This window comes from Eumetopias jubatus, unplaced genomic scaffold, assembly GCF_037043125.1.
Source record: "Eumetopias jubatus isolate StellerSeaLion01/CBP00866 unplaced genomic scaffold, mEumJub1_p1.0 scaffold_10, whole genome shotgun sequence".
NCBI lineage: Eukaryota > Metazoa > Chordata > Mammalia > Carnivora > Otariidae > Eumetopias > Eumetopias jubatus.
Window position 1 is genome coordinate 77,915,813 of NW_028274816.1, and position 6,000 is coordinate 77,921,812.

Here is a 6,000-nt window from a genome sequence, read left to right on the forward strand (position 1 = left end):
CCCACTTCCCCTCCTCACCCGGAAGGCATTTCCCTCCCTCAGACAGGATGGAATGGCAGACAGCTTGTCCCCAAAGAAATTGAACCAATTGTCTGAGGGAAGTTGAGCCTTGGCAATCCAGAATAAATGTTTTTTTTATTCTAGCTTTTGGGATGATCCACAATCTGACAGCTGACCATCAGCCCGCCCCACCCCAACTGAGGCTCTTCAGTGGATGTGTCGGGGTTTTTTGTTTTTTTTGTTTTTTTAAGATTTTATTTATTTATCTGACAGAGAGAGAGAGCGAGCACAAGCAGGGGGGAGAAGCAGAGGGAGAAGCAGGCTTCCCGCTGAGCAGGGAGCCCAAAGTGGGGCTCAGGACTCGATCCCAGGACCCTGGGATCATGACCTGAGCTAAAGGCAGAAGCTTAATTGACTGAGCCACCCAGGCGCCCCCAGTCGATGTGTCTTATCCTATCCTCCACGAAGAGTTCCTAGGCAGAATTTCCAACCAGAGCGAACCCTAGAGGAAAAATAGTTTTTTTTTTACATACCAGCAGAGGAAACCCAGGATACCTTGGTAGTTCTTTATGAAATATTACCAATGATCACCACGCATGGTGATCATGTGAGAACCAGGAGCATGCAAAGAAAGACAAACAAACAAGGTGGGGACTGGAGGAAACAGAGACACACGCATAACTCCTTGAGCCATGTGTTTCACTCTCCTGCACTTTGCAGACACTGTGTTTTTTACAGACTCAAGGTTTGTGGCAGCCCTGCACGGGGCAAGTCTGTCGGCACCCTTTTTGGTGGTGCTCACTTTGTGACTCTATGTCACATTTTGGGAATTCACACAATATTTCAAACTTTTTCACCATATTTATATTTATTGTGGTGACCTAGGATCAGTGATTATGACTTGCTGAAAGTTCAGATGATGGTTAGCTTTTCTTTTCTTTTCTTTTTTTTTTTTTGAGTAATCTCCATGCCCAGCATGGGGCTTGAACTCATAACCTGGAGACCAAGAGTCACACACTCCACGGACTGAGCCAGCCAGGTGCCCCAGCATTTTTTAAGCCATATAAGCTGTTAGTTACTAGCTATTGCACACTTAATAGACTATAGTATCATGTAAACATAACTTTTATATGCACTGGGAAACCAAAATACTCATTCGACCTGCTTTATTGTGATACTTGCTTTATTGCTGTGGTTTGGAACTGAACCCACAATAACTCTGAGGTATGCCTAAAATGCAGAGTACGGAGAGAACCCCTCATAAACATCCATAACACAAGAAGAGGGTGCTGCATGAAAAAGGAACAATCAGAAAACAAATATTTCTCAGTGGCTAAAAATGTGGTTGCAAAAATAGCGGTTTTTTTGTTTTTTTTTTTTGTGGTTTTTTTTTGGTAATCTCTACACCCAAAACGTGTCTCAAACCCATGACCTAGAGATCAAGAGTCACGTGCTCCACTCACTGAGCCAGCCAAGGGCCCCCTCAGCTCTGTTTTTTAATCCTTCTATTAAACATTGTATTTTGGGGCACCTGGGTGGCTCAGTTGTTAAGCGTCTGCCTTCGGCTCAGGTCATGAACCTAGGGTCCTGGGATCGAGCCCCGCGTCGGGCTCCCTGCTCAGTGGGAAGCCTGCTTCTCCCTCTCCCTCTCCCCCTGCTTGTATTCCCTCTCTCGCTGTGTCTCTCTCTGTCAAAAAATCATCTTTTTGCACCAAAAAAAAAAGAGAGATGATGAATAAAAAAATTATCTGCATGCAGATACTTCCTCATGAAATTTCACAACATCAAGACTAAAGGGGTTAATATTAAGAGTTTCTAAAGAGAAAAAAAACCAATTCCTCTCCAAAGGAACAAGAATCAAAACAACCAGATTTTTCACCAATCGCACTGAACCTTAGAAGATTGAAGAAAGAAATGCCGACAGTTTTGGAATGAGGGCCTCACCAACTCCATGTTGACCTCGAACTTTCTAACTGATTGCGTTCTCCTTTCCAGCCCACCTTTTAACTTGGGCAAAAGACCCTGCGAGCAAAGCATCCCCTGAAGGGAACCGAAATTACACTTCAAGGGGTAAGGACTGCCCTGAGCCAGCAAGACCCCACCCACGAGGGGCCCCCGAGATAGTGATCGACCTTGACCTTCGCTGCCACCTGCACTGCTTGCCCGCACACTCCGACCCCGGCCCCACATTTTCCTCACCTAACCCTACAAGTATTTTCAGCACTTGGGAGACAGTGTTTGAGACGCTGCTCCACCGTCTTCCCGGTGCTGGCCTCGCTGAAATAAATCTTTTCTTGTTTCCCCACTGCTCTCCTCTCTGCCTTTGGATTTTGTCAGCGGTAAGTGGCCGAACCTGGTCTATTGGGGACCCCCGGAGCAGGTGCTCATGCACCCCTGTTTCCGGGCTACCATTTGAGAGAGAAAAATCTCTATCTAGCATTGTATATGGAGCCCAACGATCCCCAAATGTAAGGACGGAATAAAGACCAGTGCTGACTTGCAAAGTTGGCCTCTACCCACCCTTCCCTAGAGAATGGCGGCTATGTTCCTCAAAACGTGGGGGTACATCAGGAAAAAGGCAACAAGATATTCAGAAAACAGTGGCTCTAACTTGGATGAGGGCCCCGATGACAACTGAGCAGTAATGAGTTCTCATTGGAAGAGGAGGCAAAATGGGGCTTGACTTGACTAAATGTAACTTGAAAAAAAGTAAACAGGGGCGCCTGGCTGGCTCACTTGGTGGAGTGTGCGACTCTTGATCTAGGGGTTGTGAGTTCAAGGCCCACGCTGGGTGTAGAGATGACTTAAATAAACAAAACTTCTTATTTTATTTTATTTTTTAAATGTTTTATTTATTTATTCATGAGAGTCAGAGAGAGAGAGAGAGAGAGAGAGGCAGAGGCAGAGGGAGAAGCAGACTCCCCGTGGAGCAGGGACCCCAATGCGGGGCTCGATCCCAGGACCCTGGGACCACGACCTGAGCCGAAGGCAGCCGCTCAACCATCTGAGCCACCCAGGCGCCCCAAACAAAACTTTTTTAAAAATTTAAAAATAAATAAAGATATGATATAGGTAAAGAGTACAAGAAGAAAGAAAAACAATTAGAATCTCTAGGGAAATTCCAAAACTGAAGAAGAAAGTTTTTCCCCCCTTTTTTCTCAAGATTTTATTTTATTATTATTTTTAAAAGATTTTATTTATTTATGTGACATGGAAAGAGAGAGAAAGAGAGCACAAGCAGGAGGTGGGGCAAGCAGAGGGAGAAGCCATCTCCCAGCTGAGCAGGGAGCCAGACATGGGGCTCGATCCCAGGACCCCAGGATCATGACCTGAGCCGAAGGCAGACGCTTAACTGACTGAGCCACCCAGGCGCCCCTAAATAAATAAGTCTTTAAGAAAAAAACCAAAAATATTTATACCAAGACTCATCCTTGGGAAGAGTGGGAGAGAAAGCGGACCTACTTAAACGCCTCATGTTTTGTGTTGCAAAGTCAATATTCACTACAGATGATATAGAAGGAAATCGAAGGATGCGCATTTTAGCTAGGATTTTGGAAATAATTTCCGCAAGAAATAGAAACAGAAACCTTTACCAGGGCTTGCTTTTGGGCCACAGGGATGGAGCGGGGTGGGACAGGTTGGGAAGGGGTGAGGGAGCCTTGTTTTCCATCGTAATAGTCTCTGTTCTGATGGATTTGCTTTCAAGTGAAGGCAGCACTTGGGTTTGTAGAAAGAAAAAAAAAAATGGTAAAGCAGGAAGCCGAGGGGAGAGAAAGCCGCTCGGTGGCCTCTTCCAGGTCTGGGCTCACACCTGCTAATGGAAAAAAAACAGGGATTAGGGCCCTTGGAGACATCATGCTCAGAGCCTTTAACTTTGGCTTGAAAAACTAATTCAGTACACTTAACCTTTCTGTTCTTGGTTTGCAGCCAAAATGAAAATTAACTTGCATTTTTTTGGACACCGATTGGAAGTGACTTGGGAAGAGGGGGATGCGTAGGAAAACTACTGAAAGGAAATCAGCCAGTAGGATTTGTTTTCCTCGGGCTTTTTACGATTTTCTTCTCAAATATTCTACCATGATAATGAGAGAAAATCAGGTGGTTTTGTTGTTGTTGTTGTTGTTTTGAGGCCTGGTTTGACTCACATCACTCACGTGCAGAGGAGGAATTTCCCCATGGTCTGTAAGGGCGGGAGGGCTGGGAAGGTTCAGCCGGACCGCCCTATTTTCAGTGCCAGCAAACGTTTGTCAAATGTGTTAAAAAAAAAAAAAAAAAAAAAGACATCAGAGGCCCCAAAGCGGGGCTCCGTACACCGTCTCACAGCAGTTCAACCTCTCCCAGAAATGTAGCCTAGCCGTCAGCTAGGGAGTTTTCGGTCTGCACTAGAGTGGGTCACCAGGGCTGTCCCCATCGCCCTAGGAAGGATGAAGCCATGCGCAGAATGAGACACCTGGCTTCTTCTCCCCAAGAAAGCTGACCCGCCTGCAACAATCGTTTTCTTTAACTAATAACCTTCTGGCCCCACCTCCTCCTATAAGAGCCCTCCTTCCATTTTCTACAACTGCCCAGAGAGAGTCTCTCTTCCCTGCTGGATGGGGTGCTCCTGACCCATTCATGAATCGTTTAATAAAGCCAAGGAGAGGGGTGCGTGGCTGGTTCAGTCGGTGGAGTGTGCGACCCTTTTTTTTTTTTAAGATTTTCTTTATTTGACAGAGAGAGAGAGAGAACACAAGCAGGGGGAGTGGCAGGCTCCCCACTGAGCAGGGAGCCCAATGTGGGACTCGATCCCAGGACCCTGAGATCATGACCTGAGCCAAAGGCAGATGCTTCACCAACTGAGCCACCCAGGGGCCACATGCATGCAACTCTTGATCCCCGGGTGGTGAGTTTGAGCCCCTCGTTGGGCAGAGATTACTTAAAAAAAAAAAAAAAAAATCAATGACATCTTCAAATGTACTTAGTTGAATTTTGTTTTTACAAGAGTTTACATAGACACTCCAAAACTGATCACTGAATTCACCCCAGGGTACCTTACATGTGGAATGCTTTAAAAAGATTTTTTTTTAAAGTTGATTTTTCTTTTTTTTTAAAGATTTTGTTTACTTATTTGACAGAGACACAGCGAGAGAGGGAACACAGGCAGGGGGAGTGGGAGAGGGAGAAGCAGGCTTCCTGCTGAGCAGGGAGCCCGACCCCAGGACCCTGGGATCATGGCCTGAGCTGAAGGCAGACACCTAACGACTGAGCCACCCAGGAGTCCCTTGATTTTTCATTTAAAGTCACCTCTACACCCAAGGCGGGGCTCGAACTCAAAACCCCAAGCTCAAGAGTCGCACACTCCACCCACGGAGCCTGCCGGGCGCCCCTGGGATGTGGATATTCTGGAGCAAAGTCAGCTGTTTTATAGAATGTGTAAAGGACAAGCTCACTTCCCGCGCACATGTCCTCCTTCACTGTCAATGCTTCGCTGCTTTGCTCCCAACACCAGGTACGTGGGTTTCTGTGACACCAGCTGAGCGCCCCACGACTGGATTCCACGCTCCACGTGGAGGTAGCGAGGGATCCTACAGGTGAAGGAAGGGGCTCAGTCCCACAAAGCTGTCCCCGCCCCCACACGCTTGAGACCCCCGTGCTTCTGCCGGACCGGCTCTGTAACAGAGGCTCCCACGACTTCCTCCCCAGGTTCGACTGATTTGCTAGAGCAGCTCACAGAACTCAAGAAAACAGTGTCCCTTACTAAGATTTTAGGACAAAAGGCTACAAGTCCAACAGCCAGATTGACCAAGTCATCATCAATTGTTGGTGACTGAGCTCAATCTTTAGCTCCTCTCCCCTCCCTGGAGGCTGGTAGGTGGGGCTGAAAGTTCCGACCCTCCAATCATGAGGTGGATTCCCGGGGCCACGGGCCCATCCTTAAGGGCTCCCATTAACATAACCTTATTAACATAAAGTGGGGTGTGGGTGAGGGGGGCGGGGGGGGGGCGCTCCTTTCGCCTCGTT